This window comes from Podarcis filfolensis (assembly GCF_964270895.1).
Source record: "Podarcis filfolensis genome assembly, chromosome: 2".
NCBI lineage: Eukaryota > Metazoa > Chordata > Lepidosauria > Squamata > Lacertidae > Podarcis > Podarcis filfolensis.
The window spans coordinates 75,458,079-75,483,058 of NC_139605.1; the positions used below are offsets into that span (position 1 = coordinate 75,458,079).

General features: G+C 39.8%; 1 protein-coding gene and 1 long non-coding RNA gene across 5 annotated transcripts in view; one reads left to right on the forward strand and one right to left on the reverse strand.

Annotated features, from left to right (window-relative positions):
- The window catches only part of KCNIP1 (potassium voltage-gated channel interacting protein 1), a 556,014-nt gene that overhangs the window by 318,341 nt on the left and 212,693 nt on the right, over positions 1-24,980 (reverse strand). The window lies entirely within an intron of this gene.
- Positions 582-24,569, forward strand: LOC310755179. The gene is made up of 3 exons (XR_014544213.1): positions 582-1,230; positions 21,582-21,697; positions 24,425-24,569. It is a non-coding gene; the product is annotated as an uncharacterized lncRNA (long non-coding RNA).

Below are 24,980 nucleotides of genomic sequence, written 5' to 3' on the forward strand. Positions count from 1 at the left end.
ATATTTTTGCACCCATTGTTTTGCTTTCTTCCCCTCCACCCGCACCCTGTCCTTGATCATCTTAAATTTGCTAAGCCTTCACTTGTAATTTGCATTTATTCTGAAGATTGCATCAAGCAAGCATGCTCTCCACCCACACTCCCCATACCCTGCTTCTGATCAGCTACTTGGATTTGTCTGCCGGCTATAGGAATTATTTTTAGCAATAATTCAAGTGGATTATTTTTAATTTCATTGGAGTGAACACTGGTTTGTTTTATACTCTTAAGTAATCTTAACAGCTCTCTGAGAACAGGAAAGAGACATAGTTGCCAGCGCCAGCTGAGTAACAAAAACAATGAGCCCAATTTGCATAAATAGATGAATCCAAATTAGAGAGATGCTGAAAGCCCTGCATTGCAGATCTCCCTTATTGGTGAAGATACACAACTGCTGGGGTACATCCCTTGCTGCTACCCATTTCCGTGGAGACCTAAGAACTCAAAAGAGAGAATGAAAGGAAAATTCTACACCATTGTTATGAGTGCTAACTGCTTATTCATATTTATGCAAACACACTGCTGCTGCTTCTCCCAGTGAGAAGGAGGAACTCTTTAATGCCTCCCTCATTTCTGAGCCCTATTTATTACTATAAACATAACTTTCTCTATGTGGGATTCTGGTAATTCTATGAGGTTATCCAGATGGTTTCTTTTGGACACAGAGAAAGAGATAATTGAAACCATAACCCCCTTCAGGCATTTGTTCTTCATAGTCAAGAAATGCGTGGAGTACAGCCGCACATGCTGACCTCACCCCCAGCATTGATGTCACTCTTCACTGCCTCTGCCTTCCGAACCTCTACATACTGGGAAGGAGTTCTGAAGTTCTGTGCATATTCAGCTAACAAACACAGGCTCCTCCAAGCTCATGTGATCAAGGCTCCTGATCATATGGAGGAGCCTACACTGTGGAGTTGAGAGTGTTGGCTACCCATTCAGGCCTTATCTCTAATGTGCTGAGGTCAGTAGGGCAGACACAAAAGGGTCAGCAATGATGGAGGCAGAGCTGGTACATGCAGCCCTGATTCCCCTCTAGGCATCATTGGGTAGCAAATATTTCAGGGGGCTAACATTAAAACAGAAGCCAAGAGAAGCAAAAGACAAAGAGAGAAATGTGTCATCACTTGCACCAAAAGCTAACCAAAGGACCAGAAATACTGCAAAGAGACTTTGATTTTGCAGCAAACAAGTAAGTAACAAATAAGCAAGTCAGGCCTAAATCCATGTAATGTGGGAAACCTGTAATCAAATATTCTGATTAAAAAACAAAACCTTTAAAGCAGTGTGCACACGCACACTTCAGCCTTCAAGTGATTTGGGATCTCTGCAGGGGTGTGCAGTAATTTGCTGTTTTACAAAACCATGTGGGGTTTTTTGCCACTCTGTGAATATGGTTGCGGGGTGTGTGGGAGTAAGGTATAAGTCTGCTTCAATAAATGAAACAAACCATTTTCCTCCTTGCCCGTAGGCTGCCCTAGTATGGTGGAGTTCTCTCCATCCAGTACATTTCCTTCACACCCAGTTTAACTATCATAAACTGTGGTATGCATTGGGGAAAATAAGATGAGCACTGAGAGAACAAGTCAAAGGCTACACACACTGCCCCCTTAGTCATGAGGTAGTGAGGGTGGCTGCATAATACATACAGCTGAAGAAGGAAGTTGGAAAAGTGATACTCTCACTCTTTATCACTTCTTCTTTCTGCACCAGATTAAGTTTGCTTGATGCGACTTTACTCAGAACCCATGTGGGCACATGCTATCTCATTTTCCTGTCTCTTGGCAAGGGGCCAATCCAGGATTGAGCAGTGATCAGAGGGGTAGTGCCCATAGCACTTGACTAAAAATACAAATGCCCACATAGGTCTAGAAAAGGTTGACAACCCATGCATACAGACAAAGCAATACATACGGCAGCATTTTGCTGAATTAGTTATGCAGCTCTCCTAGAGCCATTTATCTGCTATCCTGCAATACCAGCCCCAATAGGAACTTCATAACTAGGATAGACTCTAGTGTGCCACATACAATTTTCAATGTAGTGTGAAGTTCTGCACAGATCAAACCAACTTCAGTCCAGCATTCTTCTCAAATTAATATTCAGCTAGGCCAGACTATTTTAAATTGCTTTTCCTATGCTTTGCTCCCGATGATGCCCTGTTAAGTGTTTCTGATTATTCAAATATTATTTTAAGAGAGTTTTTCAGTGAAGTATTAAGCCATAATGTATATTGCCTGCCTTACTATGACATCCTTTCGGGGGGTCCTATTCAGTTAGCCACACTACCCTAATACCATATCAACATACATGAGTGAGATCTCCTGCCCTTCATTCTTAAGCACACTGTACAGTACTGATATGGAACTTTGGTGGCACAACTGCTTCTTTCTTTCTTTTTTAAATCTTAGTGTTGCTGTAAAACAGTGCCTTCTGTTTTGGGGGACATCAAGCAAGTTGCCACACACACACACACACACACACATATATGCAAAACTCATTAATGTAAGCCGGATATGTCCTGGCTTCATTTTGTCACCACAAGGTTAACAAAATAAATCAGTGAGGTTAAATCAGATTTGGCTGCACAGATTTAAAAAACAAATGACAAAGGAGCCAGTAATATTGGAAAGACTACAAAACGTTCTATGACATAAATTTTCATTGGGCCAAAGTCCATTTCATCAGATGTCGTCTCTGAGATCACAAAGAAGTAATGTCTCTGTCAGAACAGATTAACACGATTATGTTTCTGGAATTATTTTATTCAGTATACTTTTAAACAATCCTGGAATATCAAGCCATTTTAACATGAATATTGCTGGACACTGTTGCTTTCTCCGTTTGAAATGGCATATATATTGTGGCTTTGGCCTTAAAGTGATCATTTTTCACTATTCTATGGTGATTTAGCAGCATAGGTTGGGTGGAGATAGCATACTGAGCAACATTCCCAATGCTTCCTTTTTCAAAAAATTGCTAGTAAATCTGAAAAGCCTCCCTGCTGGAAATGTGAAATACACGCTGTCTTGAGAAGTGACATATTGCAAGAGTAAAATTCAGTTAGTGCTCATGTTCTGTTTGTTATGATGCTATTCAAAAGCAATTTTTTCCCATCTTGAGCATTGATCACGAACATTTGTCAGATTCATTTCCTGGGCGGGGGGGGGGGGGAGGAAGAGGGAGGGAGGGAGGATGAGGAGCTCTCTCAATAAGCATTACAGCAATTCAAGAATCTGGCATATGATCCATGTTTACTTTCATGAGAATTAATAAGGCTTCTGTTTGCATAAGTAGTCATACATGCATAAACAGATCAGCATCATCCAACACATGCATCTGTAATCATCCTCACAGTTCAGTCTGTCCAACATAAGTGATGATGATTAGGAAATTGATTTGAGAAGCAGGAAGTGGTGAAGCCCACAAATTCAACACAGCTGACAGAAGACCGTAGCGCTGTGTGGGAAAACAACCATTTCATCTTGTTACTAGATGTTTATGCAATAATTCATATTGCATCTTAAATGTGTGGCAAGAAGATACAGATTCCTTTAGCAACAACAAAGCTGGCATACAAAGATAAATGTGAATAGCTTCTTTTCATTCTAGGAAGCATCTCTGGCATTACACAATAATAAACACATTTGTAGATCCACTTTATAGAGAGAGCTTTGTTAGATTATTGGAGATCTAGAAATAGTTTTAAACTGTGCAGCTTGTATAACATTAGCTCCATATTTAACTGCTCCCATATTTCCAAATTTGCTTTCCTATGGTGGCAAAGAAGAAGTCCACAGAAGCCACGATGTGTTTCAAACAAACTTCTTCCACAAGTTTAGCCAAATATGGTGCAGCCCCGACCAAGAGTAACTGGGCATTTAGTGTGGTATCCAAATAGGGGCACCTGCACAGATACAGATACATGTGCACAGACTCTCCATGCAGGACATCAGTTGGGTAGCATGAAGCTGGATGTACAGTTGCACACACAATAGTCTACCCATTCAGATGTCACTGAACATGCAGGTGTCATAGGAGGGGTCTAGGAGCTGCACGGACAGTGAGGGCAGCTAAGCCTGGGGTTGCTGCTCCCTCTAAGCAATTAATGTTAGAAGTCTGTGACAAGAAGGTTTATTTGAACACTCCTGCTGCTATGCAAGACAGGATGAATTACAGGGTTTTTCAGGTGACTGGGAATTCTGCTTTTTCAGATAAACATCCCTTGAAACGATTAATAAGAATCAGTGTGACACAAATCACTGAGTCATGCTTTATATGCAGACCTTGGCTGCAGCGACAGCAACATGCAGCATATGTTTGGGATTATCCAAGTTTCTGACTAAAGCATTATTCATGAATATAGCTTGGTTTGAGTAAGAAGGCTGTTCTGTGTTATGGAATCATAACATTGTAGAATTGGAAGAAGCCCTGTGGATCATCTAGTCCAACCCCTTGCAATGCAGGAAGATCAACTAGACCATACATGACAGAAGGCCATCCAAGCGCTGCTTAAAAACTTCCATATTATGTTAGCACTAGAGAATAAAATGTGAAATATATGATGAGGAATGAGTACAGACGGTTAAGGCGTGCGAAATTCATGCACTTTCTTTTTAAAAAAAACTTTTTAAATTCAAAATTAAAACAAAACATATTATCCAGAAACATATCATCCTTATTTTTTCCCCCATTTTTGGAAAAAGTATGGAAGAAGCGTAAATGGAAATGATAATTTTTAAAAATTGCAATGGAAAACTATGGCAAATACAACAGGAAATGGGAATGGAAGATAAGATTAACAGGCACACTGTAGGCATGGGGCTAAATTTGCACCTGTTTTAGTGACTGAATTTTTGCAAAGGGGGGTTAGTGTTTGCAAGCTTGCAAAATAACTGAATGGAAACCACTGAAAAGTGAACTGGTCATATGTGCCTGGCTTCATCCCATCGTTTGCAGATCTGTGGTTCCTTATTGAGGTATGATATAAAAGAACACTATGGAACTCTGGGAAGTAGTTTTTATTTTGACTGCACAGCAGGTGGTATATTGATAGGTACTATAATACCCTCCAACACCCTGTCCTATCCAAATTAAGCCTTTCTTAAGAATAATTAACTTTAGTTAATTCCCCAAAGTCTCCAAGAGTCAATGCATGCAGTAACCAAATTCAACTGTATGCCAAATGGTGATAATCCAAAGTCTCTCCTAATGAAAAACTGAAAACAAACTCATAATGGCCAATTAGCATGGCTAAATGCTACCACCAACATGCCTCTGAATACCAGTAACTGTGAAACAACAGTAGAAGACTATTGCCCTCATCATTTCCTGATTGTTGGCTTCCCATGGATCTGTGATGATGAAAACAGACTTCTGGTCTGGATAGGCCTTTGCTCTGATCTAGGAGGGCTGTTATGATCTTGCTCTTGTGGAGCAACACTTTGCTTAGGGAATTGCAATGGTAAAGAATTTTTGTGTTCTCACAACACTCTTCATCTGTTTGGAGGTAACAAATTCTTATTACAGACGGCATATGTGGAATTCCTACAAAACAAAAACAGGGCAGATACTGGAAAAGACAATGTACTGTTGTTGTTGTTTAGTTGTTTAGTTAGTCGTGTTCGACTCTTCGTGACTCCACAGACCAGAGCACACCAGGCACTCCTGTCTTCCACTGTCTCCCGCAGTTTGGTCAAACTCATGCTGGTAGCTTCAAGAACACTGTCCAACCATCTCGTCCTCTGTCGTCACCTTCTCCTTGTGTCCTCCATCTTTCCCAACATCAGGGTCTTTCCCAGGGAGTCTTCTCTTCTCATGAGGTGGCCAAAGTATTGACGCCTCAGCTTTAGGATCTGTCCTTCCAGTGAGCACTCAGGGCTAATTTCCTTCAGAATGGATAGGTTTGATCTTCTTGCAGTCCATGGGACTCTCAAGAGTCTCCTTCAGCACCATAATTCAAAAGCATCAATTCTTCGGCTATCAGCCTTCTTTATGCCTTCTCACTTCCATACATCACTACTGGGAAAACCATAGCTTTAACTATACGGACCTTTGTTGGCAAGGTGATGTCTCTGCTTTTTAAGATGCTGTCTAGGTTTGTCATTGGACAATGTACTAGTGATAGGTTAATTGCCACCCCTCTTCTCATTGAGAATGCAATGAAGTTTGTTGGTGTTATCATATTCCTGAGCTAAAGCAGCTGTCAAAGCAACAAGACATGAGATGCATGTTAGCAAGTAGATGTCAGACATTTCCTGATTAAGGCAACAGAACAAGAGAAGGCAAATAGCAATGTGTAAATGAAACTGCTTAAAACTTGTGGACAAAATGCTGAGAGTCAGGGAGAAAGATGACAAGAGTAGGTATGCGAAGATTCAGTGGGAACAGGAAGGGAAAATCTAACTGAAATTACATCAAGCAAGTAAAGGAAGCTCAGGCATAACAGTACTACAGAGGACAAGGTGTTGAACAAGGAGTGAACAAATGCATGTTTGCTGGAGGAATTAGAAATAAATTCAAATAATGAAATTAATTCAGCATAAAATCCTTGGCTGTCAAGGGCTGGATGAAAGATCCATAAAATCCATGACTTGCTGTTAATAGAGAAGAAACAATGAAATATCTAGTGGTAATGGACTAAAATTTGCAAGGACCTGGGTTCATGAAGGATACAAGAAGATGCTATTAAATATCTAGAAACACTGATAAATATCCTTCTGAAGACTGGGCCAAAAACAAAGAACTGAAAACTGGCAGGGTTCCATGGGCAAAATTTGCTGATGGATGTTTACCAAGCCTCATTTGAAAATGTTCCAGACAGACTTCCGGAGGCGGCGCGACCGGTAATGGCTGCCTTCTCCGAGTAAGGAGAAGGGAGCTCCGCTGTAAACGGGTCGTCCGCTACGGCGAAGCGGAGACCCACTCAGGAAAACCACAGGTGGCAGAAGCCTGTGGTCTCGGGACCCGGCGGGCGCCAGAAGCAGCCCCCAAAACGTTGAAGGGACCCCGTAAGGGGCTCCGGATCGCGGAGGGGGTAGCGGCGCTGTGGGTCGTTGCGCAAACAGCGAAGTGAAGCCGCATTGCTGTTGCCGGTCAGCGCTGTCCTTTCTTCCTGCAACTTTTCTGAACTTTGGAAACTACAACCCGTGAGTAAATTTGGACATTGAAAACTTTCTGAAACTTTTGTCAACTTTCTGAAACTTTTTGAGAACTTTATGAAACTTTTAAAACTTTTTTAAAAAAGTTGAAATCTGGCTGAAAACGGAGTGAGGATAAGCAGGAAGCCCATCTCCCGCTATACTGAACTTTAAGCAAAGAGCAGGAGGAGTGGAGACAAAAAGTTATGCGTTAACTAAATGCTGGCACCCTGTTAAAGCAGTTTTCTGAGTGAAAGACTTTGAGCTATTGACTTTTGCTGGTTATATTCGGGGTGCACTGATATCCTTCTTCTGTGGCACCAGTGGATTATAAAATAAATAAGAATCTCTGGTGCTGGAGCTGCCTGGATGAGCACCAGTCTGCAACTTTGGATACATTGAATTCAGATTTTGAAACATTCTGAGTTGGAACTGGATACTTTGAAACTGTTGCAGTCAAGGCACTGTAAGAAACACTGTTCTGCTTTAAGTTTTACTCTGCTAAAAATAATACATTGTGGAGGCGATAGACATGGATTTAAATTTATAAGTTTAACTTGGATTTGATCTTTTCCCTGAAGACGTATTAAGCTCCCTCTAGAGGATTTTGGACTTACAGCAGTGACTTTGTTTTACTTTCCCTTTCCCGGCCTCTGTTTGACTATTGCATCTGGGACTCTGCTTTCTCATGGGAACAACTTGGATTGACCTTGGATTACAGATAACTTTGGAATGAGTGGCGCAAGGAGAAGAGGAAGGACTAAACAAACAACTCTAACTTTATCTGCAGCCTCACAGCGTAGATCTTCTGTGCCGGCCTTGCCTTCCACTTTGCCTCCAGACATAGAGGCGGCCTCCCTAATACAGGCAGGGGAGGGTGAGACAGAGGAGCTGCACCTGGGAGATATGGCTTCAGGGACAAGTAGCTCTGTCTTGGAGAAAATTTTGGAGAAACTGGAGGCTCTGGACAAGAAGGCTGATTTGCATACAGCTAAAATTGAACAGAACACAGAAAGCTTGAATAAGCTGACTGGACAAGTTGCACAGAATGCCCAGTCTATTGGAGAATTAAAGGAGGCTGCAGGTGAAAATCGTAAACTGGCTGAAGATACTAGTCAAAGATTGGAAGAACTTGAGAAAGAAGTAAGACCACTCAGCAAACAAGTTGGAGAACATCAGATTTACTTTTTGATGACAGAACTGCGAAACAGGGAGACCAACTTGAGGATACGGTCAATACCAGAGGTGGAAGAAGATAATTTTATTGAATTTCTAACTAAGGAATTTGCCAAGTTTTGGAAGTTAGAGGAAAAAGACTTTAAAATTGTATCTGCTTTCAGGCTTGGCAGAGTCAGAAGGACAGAGAAGCCCAGAGATTGTTTGATAACACTGAGATCAAAGGAGGAAAGGGACAAGATTTTGGGCCTGCACTACGAAAAGTCACTAGACATTTTGGGCAAGAGAATTGAAATCTACAAGGACATTCCTAAGCAGTTGCTGGACCTTAGATCTAACTACACGGAATTGGCAAGACTGTTGAGAAGCAACGCAATTATCTTCAGGTGGGAGTTTCCACAAGGATTATCCTTTACCTACAGAGGGAGAAAGATCAAAATCAAAACGGTGGAAGATAGAGACAAGTTTTTGGGAGCACACGGAGAAGACCTCCACAAAGGACTTGGATTGCCAGCGCCAGAACTTCCAGGGGAGCCCGCCCCCTCGGATCCTCAAGGACCGGAGAACAAGGTACCACCCCAGAAAGAATAACCAGATCTATCCAGGATGTCTCTGCAGCTTTTGAGTTGGAACATAAATGGCTGTAACAGTCCCGAAAAAAGGTCTAAAATTTTTCATATTCTAAAAAAGGAACAATTGGACATTATATGCTTACAAGAAACACATGTGATTAGGCTCCATAGAAAGGTGTTAATAAATAAAAGGCTTGGTCAAGAATTTATATCATCGGATACAGTTAAAAAGAGAGGTGTAGTGATCTATGCAAAAGAGAGCCTTTTACCAAAATTTCTTTTTAAAGATGAAAGTGGAAGAATCCTCGCAATAGAAGTACAGTATCAAGGAGAAAAAATTTTGATATTAGGAATTTATGCTCCAAATGAAGGAAAATCGGATTTTTATAAGAAGTTGCACGAGATCATGCTGGATTATCTGGATTACAACAACGTCATCATGATGGGGGACATGAACGGGGTCGTATCAACAAATATGGATAAGTCACAGAACCAGAACATTACTAAAGAGGGAAGACTACCTAAGACCTTTTTTGAAATGACTGACAATATGGACTGGGTTGACATCTGGAGAGTTAGAAACCCCCTGGGAAGAGAAGGAACATTCTTTTCTGAAGCTCAACTGACTTGGACACGAATCGACCAAATATGGATAACTAGAAGTCTGGCACCTAAGGTGAGGAAGGTGGAAATCTGCCCCAAAACATGCTCCGACCATAACGCCTTGAGAATGGATATGACATTGATCCCAATCGGCTCCTTTAGATGGAAGATGAATGATGGCCTGTTTAGAGATCAAAGAATTGTAAAGAAGGCCCAAAAAACCTTAAAGGACTATTTTGAGATTAATTTGAACACTACGGTGGAAAAAAGAACTATCTGGGATGCAAGTAAAGCTGTGATGAGAGGGTTCTTGATTCAACAGAATTCCTTAAAGAAAAGACTGCAAAATGAAAAGAAAGATAAAATTCTGGAAAGTATCAAAGAGTTGGAGAAGAAGTTAAGATCTAACCCGAAGTCCCAACCGATTCTGAGAGAAATTAAACTTTATCAGGCGCAATATTCCAAGCTGATAAATCAGGAAATAGAATGGAAGATTAAAACAATGAAACAAAAAACTTTTGAATCGGCAAATAAATGTGGGAAACTGCTAGCTTGGCAGTTGAAAAGGAGACAAAGATTAAATACAGTAACAAACTTAGAGGTTGAAGGAAGGAACATTCAGAACCCGGGAGAGATTAGAAAGTGCTTCCAGAGGTATTTTAAAAAGTTATATACTCAAGGGCCACAAGATGAAATAGAGATTACACAATTTTTGGAGAGAAATGGATTAGCAAAGCTGTCAGAAGAAAATAGAACAATTTTAAATGGCAAAATAACACGACAAGAGATTGAACAGGCCATCCTGAGTCTGAAACAGGGCAAATCACCAGGGCCAGATGGACTGACCTCTAACTACTACAAGACATTGAAGGATTATTTGATACAACCTTTGTTGGAGGTCAGTAATGAAATAATGGAGGGGAAGAAGGCGCCTGAATCGTGGAAAGAAGCATTTATCACATTGATTCCAAAGTCAGAAACTGAAAAGACACAACTCAAGAATTACCGTCCCATCTCCCTTTTAAATGTGGATTACAAAATATTTGCAGATGTTTTGGCACGAAGATTTAAGAAAGTTTTAAGTGAGATAATCCATAAAGACCAGGCAGGCTTTCTCCCGGGCAGACATATGTTTACTAACACAAGGAACATCATAGACATATTGGAACTTTTACAAACAAACATAAACACTAAAGCAGTTTTAATTTTTATAGACGCGGAGAAAGCCTTTGACAACATTTCTTGGAAATTTATGAAGGGGAATTTAAAAGAAATGGGAGTGGGACGGGGGTTTGAGAACGGGATTGAGGCAATATATTCAGAACAAAAGGCTAAACTGATAGTTAACAATGTGGTTACAGAAGAGTTTAAAATTGAAAAAGGTACACGACAAGGCTGCCCGATTTCCCCATTACTGTTTATTTCGGTTCTGGAAGTGCTCCTGAATATGATTAGGGGGGACCGGTTGGTGGAAGGGATTCAGGTCGGAGCGAAACAATATAAACTTAAAGCTTTTGCAGATGACCTAGTTCTGACATTACAGGAGCCGGAGTCTAGTTTGAAAAGAGTACTACAACTGATTCAAAACTTTGGTCGAGTGGCAGGATTTAAGTTAAACAAGCAAAAAACTAAAGTTTTGGGGAAAAACGTGACAGATATTGAGTTGGAACAGCTTCAGAAAGAGACAGAACTAAATGTGGTTAAAAAAGTTAAATACCTAGGGGTAAACATAACAGCAAAAAATCTGAGTTTATTTAAAGATAATTATGAAAAATGTTGGTCAGAGATTAAGAGAGACTTGGATAGTTGGTCAAGACTAAAACTTTCTTTGTTAGGCCGAATAGCTGCCATCAAGATGAATGTATTGCCAAAAATGTTATTTTTGTTTCAGACACTGCAGATTGTAGACAAGACAGAGTGCTTCCGGAAGTGGCAGAAAGATATTTCTAAATTTGTCTGGCAGGGCAAAAAGCCCAGAATCAAATTTAAAATATTAACAGATGCGAAAGAAAGAGGGGGCTTTGCCCTGCCAGATTTAAAGTTGTATTATGAAGCTGCAGCTTTCTGCTGGTTAAAAGATTGGTTACTTCTTGAAGATACGGATGTCTTGGATTTGGAAGGTTTTAATAATGCGTTTGGATGGCATGCATATTTATGGTATGATAAAGCTAAGATAAATAAGGCCTTCAAGAACCATATTGTCAGAAAATCAGTCTTTAATGTCTGGACAAAATATAAAGACTTACTGGAGAATAAAACTCCGAGGTGGCTGTCACCCCTGGAGGCTAAGGCTCGGAAAAGAGCCAATATGGAGGCCAACTGGCCAAAATATTGGGAGATAATAGAAAAGGATGGTGACAACTGGAAATTGCAGAGTTTAGAAAAGATGAGAGACAAAGTGCGAGACTGGTTACACTATGCTCAGATTAAAGAAGTGTTTAAAAATGACAAAAAGCTAGGATTCCAAGTGGAAAAGTCAAAGTTAGAAACTGAACTGTTAGAACCTAAGACTAAGGTACTTTCAAGAATGTATAACTTGCTGCTGAAATGGAACACACATGACGAAATGGTAAAATCAACAATGATAAAATGGGCGCAGGATATTGGGTATAATATTATGTTTGAAGATTGGGAAAGGTTGTGGACCTCTGGGCTGAACTTCACTGCATGTAATGCGTTGAAGGAAAATGTGATGAAAATGATGTATAGATGGTACATGACCCCTGTTAAACTGGCTAAAATATACCATTCGTCTGATAGCAAATGTTGGAAATGTAAGGAAAATGAAGGAACATTTTTTCACCTCTGGTGGACCTGCCCTAGAGTGAAGGCCTTTTGGGAGAAGATATATAATGAATTAAAAAAGGTGTTTAAATACACCTTCACTAAGAAATCAGAGGCCTTTCTCCTGGGTATTGTCGGCCAGAGTGTGTTAAAAGAGGACAGAACATTCTTTTTGTACGCAACAACAGCAGCAAGAATATTAATTGCCAAGAACTGGAAAACTCAGGAGCTACCCACTGTGGAAGAATGGCAGATGCAACTGATGGACTATATGCAATTAGCCGAGATGACCGGCAGAATTCGAGACCAGGGAGAAGAAAGGATGGAAGAAGACTGGAGGAAATTTAAGATTTATTTACAAAAATATTGTAATTTGGCTGAGTGCTGAATTGGATGCCAGTGCAGACAATTGTCTACCATTAAATTAGATTTAAGGTTGAATTATATGTCAAACCAAATTAAGATTATTAATTAAGATGAATTAAATGATAATTTGTTTGAAACTAATTTAATAATGATGTAAGTGTATGCGGGAGGTGTGGGGGAGTCCCATGTTACAATTGAGAGATGTTAAATGGACAATGATAAGTGCTTATCTAATATATGCTTTATTTGAAAACTTTAATAAATATATTATAAAAAAAAAAAAAATGAAAATGTTCCAGACAAAGGGATGTCAAATTTCTCTCAGCAGCTTGCCCAGATTTTAAGTCAGGTCTCAAATGGATGGGGCCATTACATTCACACCAATAAGAAAGACTTTTTTTTGAAATAGCTCATCAGATGCAATTACTTCTCGCTATAAACTGTCTTACATTTAATATGTAGCCTGCTGCATTAGGCCCTGATCCAAACTGCAGCCCATAGAGGGGTGCAATTAAATACTTCCCATCCCAGTGTTGCCTCCTCCCACCTGCTATGGCATGCAACAACCAGGACCAACTAAATTCCTTCCAATAGGATTCAGTCCAGGAGAGTAGAAGCAGCAGTAATTGATGTCATCCTGTGGGTCAAGCATTGATTCCCTATTTCCTATGCCACTGGGATTGCTGATTGAAGGACAGAAAAAGTTGGGATTCCAACACCACAAACCAGAATCCCCCTGGTGTCAAGAATCGGGGGGTCATTGGTACCTAATACTGTGCCAGTGCTAGCAATAAAGTTGTACTGCACTAGCTGAGTCTGGGCACTTTGTCACTGAGAGAGGACACTTGACTACAGTATTTTTAGGCTATTGTCTACATTGGGCTGCTTGCTCTGTTCCAGCTTTTTGACAGTTATCCAGTGATGATAACTCATTTATCGGTTATTCAAGTTCCTGGTGGGAGAATTTAACCTTACTCTCACTCACTGGGTGCCTTACAAGGAGGAACAACACAGATCCCCATAAGCACTATTACATTACACACTAAAAACATTTCATCCTGCTGGCCTTTCTGTTGTGGTGCACACCACTTGTATCCATCATCATTCATTATAGTATGTCCCATTAAGTGGAAGAATTAGGCTGTGACCATGTGCATGTGGTTTATCATTATGCTCTGCTGCAGCAACTGCTGACACATACGCAGAATGCAACTGCTGCGAGGAGGTATTAGGTACCTTGTTAAGGAGCCATCCTTGACTTTAAACTCTATATTTATTCCTAGAGGACTTATTAGAAAATCAAAGAACCTGAAAACAAAAATACACAATTTAATTAAGGCACCAATGAAAAATAGCCACCCAACTTGCAATAAATCACCCAAATACCAGAACAGAAATCACACTATGCATTGTAATTAGGACCCTCATAATCAAGGCAAATGTTCATCACATACATTAGCAAAACAAAATGACACAACTCAATTTACATTTATATGTGGGGTAATGATTTCATACTTCAAAATACAAAAAAGAGAGTCCATAATAGATGAGTTCATATATGAAGCAAAGAATAAATACGATGATAAGATGGATGCTATCCACTTCCCAGCATGACATCACACAATACACCCATACCCCTACATTGCTGGGATGAGTGTGGCAGAATGAAGCTGCTTGCAATATGATGGCTGTCCTTCATGAGGCAAGAGCTACTAGATATTACAGTGGGATAGGAGAGGGATGTAAAGGACTCCCTACAGAGAAGTTTTGGGTTAAAATATTTTAAAACGAGGTATTTTAATGCAGTTTATTACAATTTTGAGGCAAGAAACGTACAATAAAATTCAGAGAAGTGTGAAATGAGAAGGGTCATTTTGTTCTGATACAGGCTAGGGGTGTAAATTAGACCAGTTCACTTTAAAATTTGGACTGAACAAAATTCTCATTTCTGTCTGAGAATAAGACTAATAGGACATATTTCATAACTCAGAATGAGACTCTTAATCTCAGGGTTGTGGGTTTGTGCCCCACGTTGGGCGAAAGATTCTTGCATTGCAGGTTGGACCAGATGATCCTCATGGTCCCTCTATGATCCTATGACTTCTGAATAGACATAGATAAACATTTGAAAAGGCCTGCTGGAACAGGCCAAAAGACGATCTAGTCCGCATCCTGTTCTCACAGTGGCCAACCAGATACCTACAGGATGCTTCACGCAGGGCCTGAGAGCAACAACCCTCACTCCATTTGTGATTCACAGTAATGGGCATTCTGCCTCTGACACTGGAAGGTATTACATAGCCATCATGGCATAAAAAGCTTATGCTGCAAAATGTAACATGCCTGGAGGAATGGAGGTATGGAGAAAGCATACCTTACAGGGACTCTTTATATTATATTAGAAATAACCATTAAAGCAAATGTTCACCAGCTTGGAAAGTAGAGCTACATAAATACAAATAAATCCAGTTCATTTTATAGGCTATCTGCAGCTGTAGTACCAAAATATATCATTTCTATTGCAACCACAGGAAATCAATGAAGGAGAAAGGCTTATGAAATGTCATATTTGTGCACATCCCAGACCTAACACCTGTCAAGGCCAAGACATATTGAAGCTTCTTATATAATTGCAGACCTCTTAAAATATGTATTCTGTCTTAAGTAATGCTTGCAGATTGAAATATTTTTGAAACCCAATTAATATATTTTATTGGAGAGTTCTTGTCTACAAAAAAAGAAAAAGAAAAAAGAAATGAGGCAGTATCTCACATTTCTGAAGAATTTCATTGGTGTTCTCCAAGATGCATTAGACAAACCTGTATGCTTTATAGGCATATGTCTTCCTTTCAGCACTTACGACAGCTTTCCTAACAATTCAACAAGGATTAATATTTCCGCTAAAATAGAGGTGGATCTGGTTTCAGTGGCACTACTAACTACACATTAACATTTAATGCATTTTACATTGTTTGATAAAAAATGGAAGCAAAGGAAAGAAACAAAAATTACACACTGGTCAAATCAGATTCACAAACAAAATCTGGAACTGGAAGACTAGGGAGCCATTAAGCATTTTCCCCTTCATCAACCACTTTATATATTTAGAGAAACAATCTAATACCCATCATAGCTTTTCATCCATAACACAGTTAATTACAGCCCCAGCATTCTGTCCATTCCAGTGATTGAAGAAATGCTACCACTTATCACATGTGATAGTTGAACAGGAATGCACTCAGTCAAGCTAAAGAAAAGCAAGCTAGCAGTTTAGTCTATACATATTTCCACAGCAGAGGAGGGGACAGCTATACTATAAAAAGAGTTGCTTTTATAGTGACTTCTGCATCTGATCTCACGCTTCCAACACCATTAAGCAGACTAAGGACTTTTAACCTAATCTCACATGATAGACGCATCTCTTTTCTCACCATTCACTTAGCAGACATGATTAATGCAGTATCCTCATTCCATGAGCATAAATATTTATGTTTATATAACATAACTTTTTATCCTATCCTTCCCTCCCTCATGCTCCATGCCCTCCCCAGATCTGCTCTTGAGGGTTGGGGAAAACCCCAGAACAGATTTAGGTAGTCTTGCCATATCTTGAAGAGCAAAAAAGAGGTCAGCCCGAGCCACTGCCAGCCTGAGCTGGGGATAGAGTTGAGCGGGCACACCAAAAAGTGTGTGTAAATAAATGAATAAATAAATACCTCCCAAACCCCAACATTTCCTTCTTTAAAATGTAAAAATCTCCCCTGGATGCGCATGTTGGGCCCCCAAAAGAGGACATGTCTGGGATTTGCCAGACATATAGCAAATCTAATTTAGGAGGTATTCAGAGAAAGGATAGAGGGAAGTTCCATTGCCAAAATGCAAATCCTTTCGTTAATGGAATGAGTTTCCTGGGTACAACTCTTCCAGTACAACTGAAACCATGTCCACTCAGAAGCAAGTTTCTTTGAATTCAGTGGGGCTTAAGGTAAAGGGACCCTTGACCATTAGGTCCAGTCACGGATTACTCTGGGATTGTGGCGCTCATCTTGCTTTATTGGCCGAGGGAGCCGGCGTACAGCTTCCGGGTCATGTGGCCAGCATGACTAAGCCGCTTCTGGCGAACCAGAGCAGCGCACGGAAACGCCGTTTGCCTTCCTGCTGGAGCGGTACTTATTTATCTACTTGTACTTTGACGTGCTTTCGAACGGCTAGGTTGGCAGGAGCAGGGACCGAGCAATGGGAGCTCACCCCATCACGGGGATTCAAACTGCCGACCTTCTGATCGGCAGGCCGTAGGCTCTAGATTGCAGCCTGAAACTTTCTGGGCCCAAGGTAGAAAGGGAGCTTGTTAATTCCCAGTATTATTAGCAACATACACTCCCCTCTCTCTTAACTCTCTCACAAAGATTAAATATGTTAATATAACTGAACTGTACAATCATAAACACATTAGTGTTAACCTGTGGCTCAACACCTGTTATTCTACATGCTGCTTAGAACAAATCTTTCACATAATGGGAAAACTGAGTAACTCTCATTGCATGCAGGTATAGAAAAGCAGCCACTGTGAATTACAAAGCTCCAGGCATCACAATATTATGTCTAGGTCACCTATTATGTCTAGGTCAACCTTTTCATTTTTAAAAATATTGTTATTTTTAAATGCTGATTTGGATTTTTGCAAATGCATTTATTTCATTGGAGAGCATTATCTGAGGATGAAAGATAAAGCTATCATCACAGAAATATCTGCACATTCCTTCTTGCACTAGACAATTTAAGATGTGAACTGTCAGCTGTGTAGCCTACTTTTTAATATATTACTGACATATGTTTACTTAACATCTGACTAATGCTTTCTTGTGGCTCAAGAAAACAAGACTATTTAAAATGAAATATTAAATCACTTTTGACTGGACCAAGCTGACCTAATAATTACAAACTCCATTTCAATTAACACTCGGAAGTTTCCCTGACACATCCTGCCTTGGGGTTCTTAATAGAAAATGGAAAATTAGTATGTAAAAGGAAATCTTGGCTTTAAAGTGTTGCTGCTCTGGTGTAAAAATGATGCTATTAGCTGAGTTGTCATGCTGTGTAAGTCAGATGAATGTCAACCATCAGCTTGGGCTATGAAAGTTCGAAGGTTCACTAGAATGACCAACCAAGGTGACTACAGAAGTGTATCTTGACACAATTAGCAGTCCACCATGCATGCACTCCTAACAGTCTCCATGTAGTGCATCATGTTTGCAGAAATCACTACTAGGAAGATGCAGGAGTGTCCAAAATTGCAGGAAATGAACTGGTCAGGAGAGAAAGTTGCTTGAAGGAATGGGAGAAGGAGCTCTCTGCCAAACACTTCTTCCATTTTATTTAGATATTAGGTACACTCCACTCATCCCAGCTTTTATGTGAATGGGACAGGTGTGAATAGGGATCGGGGAGAAATTTGATTCTGCCCTATCTAATTCACACTTTCTGAAACAATGTGTGAACCGAAATTCCTCTATACTTCAAAACTTGCACTTCTACAAATTTTGTAGCGCAGTTCTACGGCTAAATAACATATTAAAAAATACATATATTAGGGGAAAGTGCCAAAATACACGTTAATGAAAATAACATACAAAAATACATTATACAAAAATGATTATATGCAGTAGATTGCTTGCAAAAATGTGTATATTAGGCAAGATGGTGTTCACAAAAATATATATTATGAAAACTGCACTAAAATGCTGATGAATATGATGACTTTAAAAAACATAAAATCACAGAAAGATGGAGAACTGAACTTATAATTGGGAGGGGAATAAGAAAGGCGGGAAATGATAGAGAAACCAAAATTGTTTCATTCACCTCTGGTTATGAGTAAGATACATGCCACTACTCTGTCACATCTAGTTTGGACCCAAAACTATTTCAATGGCTAATAAGCAAAACATTGATACCACGGGATGGTGTCCCCAACATGCTGGAGCAGTCTGTGGTTGCTATAGCCACTCTATTAATGCATGCAAGTAAATCCTTCAGGCAGAAACCAGCAATAATAATTGTACTCAGCTTAAGGGAAAATATTATTGTTGGCATCAAGGTGAGTATGTAGGTCGGGTAAATAGAGAAAGTAAGAACTGCAGATTATTCCTAACCAACCAGCAAGTGCTAATATAGATTCATCACCAATCTTTCAAATCTCTCACAAAGCTCATACACCCTTAGGGATGAGGTAAAGAACCCTGTTTGCAGAAGACATATGCAACAGCTTCTGCTTGTGCAACTGGGCTATCCCACTCTCCTCCCACTTGTGCCCCCCAAAATTGGTTCAGGTGGGGCGGGAGAGTCTGCAGAACAGTGGAGAGGAAGATAATATGCTTATGCAGACCGAGTATGCAACATAATGTGATGCTGAAGCTCACCTTTAGTCATTTCTAGTCATTTCTAACTTTACGTAGAAATCTACCTCCCCCCTTCCCATTCTTGGTTCTTGCTTCTATCTACCTTAGCTAAACAACGCTAATCTGTGAAGCTCCTATCAACTTGTTGTCTTTACTCTTGGCTTTCATTTTTTTTTTTTTACATCAACAGAAGAACTAACTGATGATTTGTAAAAGCTTTCCTTGCAAACAACTCAACAGGTGGTCAAGAATGGAAGTTGGGATCCTGCTGTACTCTGTTTACAGGAGCAACAAAGACTTTCAAAAGAAACTACAACTTCTGAACAGACACAATTCTTATTCTGCATTGCAGCACAGCACATGTTCTGAAGGCTTGCTCCTCTTTAACATCATGCCTGTATTTGTTAGTGAAGCACTGGCATTTTATATTCTGTTGCAGAAGCTTTATTACAGAATAAGCTGGCTTTTGAATTTGTCAAAATCTACTGAAAAATACGTGATGTCTTCCTGTCTGGGGGTATCAAAGAAGCAACATTCCAGTATTTTCTAACAGCTGACCCACCAAGAGAGACAGAAAAGGACTTCTGGTTGTCCACACCTCTCATGCTTGATACCTGAAAGACTAACCACCAATAGCTCAATTGTATTGTTGACCATAAAGCTAAGAACCTAGTGCTTCTGCTCTATTACACCCACTAGGAATTCTGCTGCTTGTTTTATTAGTAGTAGCATCAGCCTCTAAGTGGAGAGTTTGATGCATTGTCATTACAAGCTCTCTTGGAGCACAGTCAAATAAGAGATTGAAAGTTGTCTTGATAAGTAAATGCTTTTGAGCTAGCAACTATGTGGTCTAGTGCTTACAGGTATAGATCAGGAATTACATATTGTTGGCTCACATTCATTCTTGTCACTGAGTTAGCCCTTATGGACTTTACACACAGAGATTGTAATTAACTTAAAAGAGAGTTGGGAGAACAAGCCTCCAAAATCCTTTCCAGAACCATGAGATGTCTCAAATGAGTAATGCTTTTTATTTTGTGGGTAGCATTCCCAAGTATCTAAGGAGGGCAACTGCCTGTCAGTAAACACAGCAGTCATTCTAATAATAATTGCTTCTATCTATTCTAGACAGTGAAACAGAAAATTGAAGCATAGGCTTCTGACATATTCAACTTTTCTTCTCCAATTACCGATGAAGAAAAATGAGAAAGAAGAAATTTAGTTTATTGGGAAGTGGAGGTAAAAAGAAAAGGCAAAATAGATTTTTCTGTAAGGGTAACAAAATTTCAACTAGTGGACATGAATACTAAAAAGCATAGTGGCCAGAAAGTCTTCCTAGAATTCAGGATGGATACACTAATTGTTTGTAATTTCTATTATCTTAAGTTTGTTGCTGACATTACCTAGCGTATGAAATACAGAAGCATATAAGCATGAGCAAGAAAAGCTCGGGGATATGACCATTCCACTGCAAAAGGGCATGCAACAATTCAGGCCAGGGGCAAAGATCTGCCTGAAAATATGTAAGATTTTCCCCCACCTCCCATTTCTATCACTGCTGCAATAGACAAGGGCATACTGGGGAGCATAATCTAAGAAAATACTGTTGGATTTCAATCGTCTGACCAAGCTACCAAGTGTTTCTTAGCCCTAGAACATATACCAGACTGGATAGGGTCAAAAAAGTATCACCCAGGAACGTCTAATATTGGGATGTGTCACCTTCTCTTTCATCTTGCCCAGAATGGCAGATGGAATGCTGACCTGCATGAATGGAAGCATCATGTTCTCTGAATAAGTGACAGAGAGGGAAAGAGAGAGAGAGGAAATAGAAATACACAGAGAGAGGGGGAGAAAGAGAGCTAGATAGGCTCCACTTATTGTAAAGAGAACCCATCACCTTCCTAGAATGATGCATTATAATTTCAATTAGTCGTGACCTCAGTTACTCTTTGCTAGCTTTCATCAGTGAGTTAAGACAGGGAATGAAAGTGTACACACCACTCCGTAAGCAACAATATATTGATTCATTGCAGGATTAAAAAAAAATTATGCAAAACTTGTTTTAACAATAATTTCAAAAATTTGATAGATTGAAACAGGTAAGTTATTACTTTCTAAAGTTTTGAAATGAACTTATATTTCAGTTACATATAACAAATATTTTTAAAAGCATTTAGAAAGTCTCCTGCAGGTTTGCATTAGCTGAAGAAATTGTTGGATATACTAACCTAGAAATAGAGTTAGCACTTGAGGGAATCCGAAGATCATTGATGAACTAATGATTCATTATAATTCAAACTGACAGAGTTTTGTGCAGCCTTAGGTGGAATTTAAAGTTAACCTCAGGTAGTATCCACTGTGAAGGGCAAGCAATGGTATCGCTTGAAAGCATCTCCCTCTGGGGATTAAGTGCTCAAACTGCTGCAAAGGTGAGCAATTTTTATCTCTCTGTCAGAGTGTCTAAGGACTGACCTAGTGACCCTTTTATTCCTTGGTTTGCAGCTTTGCTGACTAATTTGACACAGATGGTGATATGCTGCAGCAACCACCTCCCAGGATAACTGGGCCACTTAAGGCTTAAGCAAAGAGGGAGCACAGCACCTGTAGAAGGCAAGAGGGTATTTATCAACGCTATTGCACTCTGGTCCCCTCTGAAAGCATCTACTCTTGCCTGAACTGAGGTCTCCATTTCTCCCCCTTCCAATGTAAGAGTAAATTGCATAGCAAATTGGTAAATTGGGATTAAATTGGGATGTAGAGCATGGGGAGAGTCCTGTTCAACTCATCTAGCCAACTAGTACTATTGTTCCCTTGACAATTTTGTATCAAGAGCCACAAGTCAATCTGAGCAGTGTATTATTAACTGACAGGCTGTCCTCATTACTGCAGATAAATCTGAGAGCAGAGTAACAGATATGAAAAACTTAAAGGTCATTCCATGTTCAGGGAACATACAGTTCAGTCTTCAAACATTTAAAAGAAATCCTTGACTACTACTCCCTCATAGTGGTTAAGTGAGAGATCACTGGCGAAGGAAAAACAAGAATGATTGAGGGTAATTATCCTTACAAGTTTACTCGCAGTTCATCCCGGTACCTGGCTCTCGCTCCAGCATAGAATGTGAGGGGGAGGAGGCGCTGAGTGCAAAAGCACTTCACCTGCTGAAAACCCTCCACCATTAGGAAGCAGTGGTTCTCCTGTTAATTAGAGCTTAATTGGACTAAAGTACAGGCATGGGATAGAAGAGATGAGATCACAAACTGTAGAACAAACCAACTGCAAGGACTTTAAGGTATGAACTTGAGATAAGACTTCATTCGGTGCAAAAGACGGTGGGGAGGAGGGGAGCCTACCATTTCTTTATTTAAAGTTTTCTTCTCTACATTCATGATTTGGCAACCCTCCTCCAAATGTTAGTTCAAATTATATTGGTACAAGTGAGAATGGAAGAAAATGGATAATAAATATGGAATAGAACATCAAACGGAATTGTGTGTGTGTAAAAAAAGAAAAGGGGAAAAGGGAGGGAAGCTCTATTTTGCAAAAGGTTTATGATGGAAACCTAGAACTGACTCTTCCCCATCCTTTACTGAATAATGCTAAGAGGACTTTGAATTTAATGTAATGGGAAGTATAATTGCTCATATATCTTCAGTTGAAAGGAAGGACAAAAGAAGTCTATGAACTGCCAAGGAACTGATCTGCAGTTCAATAGACTTCTCTCCTTCCCAGGCTGAGAGGACAAATGGTGACAGCAGTTTATTTCCTGGGACAGAGTAACTTTTGCATCTGTTGTTAAAGTTGCAAAACAATGAAGTAGGGATGGAGCGATGGAGAAATGTCTGGAAAAAACAATAGGATATCAGCTCCACCCAAGGCATGACAGATAACAGCAACAATCGGGGGAAAGAAAAACATAACATCTTGCAAGGACAGGAAGAAACACTATGGACAGTACAATTGCCACTCACAGGAAGAACAAGTATATAGTTTGAATTCCTCACATGCAGTTTTATAAATCATTTAATGTGTCAACACAAATCGAATTTACTAATATTGCAGTTGTTGTATATAAAAAGGTAAAGGGACCCCTGACCATTAGGTCCAGTTCTGGCCGACTCCGGGGTTGCGGTGCTCATCTCGCTTTATTGGCCGAGGGAGCCGGCATACAGCTTCCAGGTCATGTGGCCAGCATGACTAAGCAGCTTCTAGCAAACCAGAGCAGCGCACGGAAACACCATTTACTTTCCCACCGGAGTGATACCTATTTATCTACTTGCACTTTGACGTGCTTTCGAACTGTTAGGTTGGCAGGAGCAGGGACCGAGCAACCGGAGCTCACCCCGTTGCGGGGATTCGAACCGCCGACCTTCTAATCTGCAAGTCCTAGGCTCTGTGGTTTAACCCACAGCACCACCTGCGTCCCAGTAGTTGTTGTATAAGGGATTATTATTATGAATGGAACATAATTGAAACAATTACAATTTTGGAGTGTAGAAATAAAATCATCAAACCATCAAATCTAGCACGCTGGGGGCCACTTTATCTAAATTATATAATTTGGTATTTGAATAATTGGTATTGTTGTAATGAGGCTATTATTGGACTCTAATTGAAAACTAATATTTATTATAATAATAATAAAAGAAGTGAAAGGAGGACTGTCCCCAATCTATGGGAAAGTGTAACTCGGTTAATATACAATGAGCTTTTAATACAGGTGTGGGGATCCTTTGACCCTCAGGATGTTGCTGAACTACAGCTCTCATCATCCGTGGACACTGGTCATATGGTTGCAGCCCCAAAAGCAATGAATGAAATTTCATGTTGATGCAAAGTGTGCTACCCACACAGTTCTTGTTCTGGTCTCACTCTGAGCAAGGAAGAGCCTCTGTAAGAAATTGACACGATTTACTCCCAAGTAGCTTTGTTGTCTTGTGATTTGAGAAAACTAATACAAAATGGAGAAAGGATTTGAATGATTTGTTAATAGTAGGAGTCCCCATGATCATTTTCATTTCTTGAAAGCTTGAACCAGGCACTTTCTCTATTTTTTTCCAGGAGCCAGAACAATATCAGGCAGAATCAATCCCCACCGCAAGTCTTTAGGAAACCATTTGGAGATGGATCATCTTAATAGATCCCCCATTCTTACAAGGAGTGTAGCTAGACTTTGAAATAATAGTTGGCAGGTCTCCAAAAATATCAGTACACAGTATATAAGTGAGATTGAAAAGAAAGGAAAGGAAAAACAAAACTTGTTAAGTCTGAGAGTACTGAAAACATTAAATACGATTACTTCAAGTACAGTTGACAATTTCTTCTTTTTGTTATTTCTTTTAAAGAAGAGCCTATTCCAACCATGCTGAAGGCAGGTCTAGACATGAAAAGCAGAGTGGTAGAGGAAAGTTGTCGATTTGAAAGTAAGCTTCTCCCTGAATTCAAGGAAATGTTACATCCAATAAGAAACAAACCTTGGTATGTTTGTTCCTTATGTTTTCCAACTCTCTTCGGTTTTTTCCTTTTGCCTATTTCATAATCGCCACCACCCACCCCTACATGTAACTTCAAACCAATCCTGAAATCTCATTTTCCTGTTGCAGTCATGTCATCTTAAAGCCTGTAGCTAAAAAAAGTTTCAAATTTCTTCAAATGTTTACTAACATACATTCAGATACTGGCTCCAAATATTCACCTGCTTATACACTCTGTACACCAGTCCTATTTTCTGCAACATCAGATACAATTTTTATTTCCATTCCCAGCTACCAAATATTTGTTTCTTCAGTTCCACACAAATGCTTATACAAAAGAGGGGGATACACACAAAAAACCACACTTTCTTAAAAAGAAAACAAAAAAGCTACAAACATTCTTGAGAGATACCAACATAATTTTGAT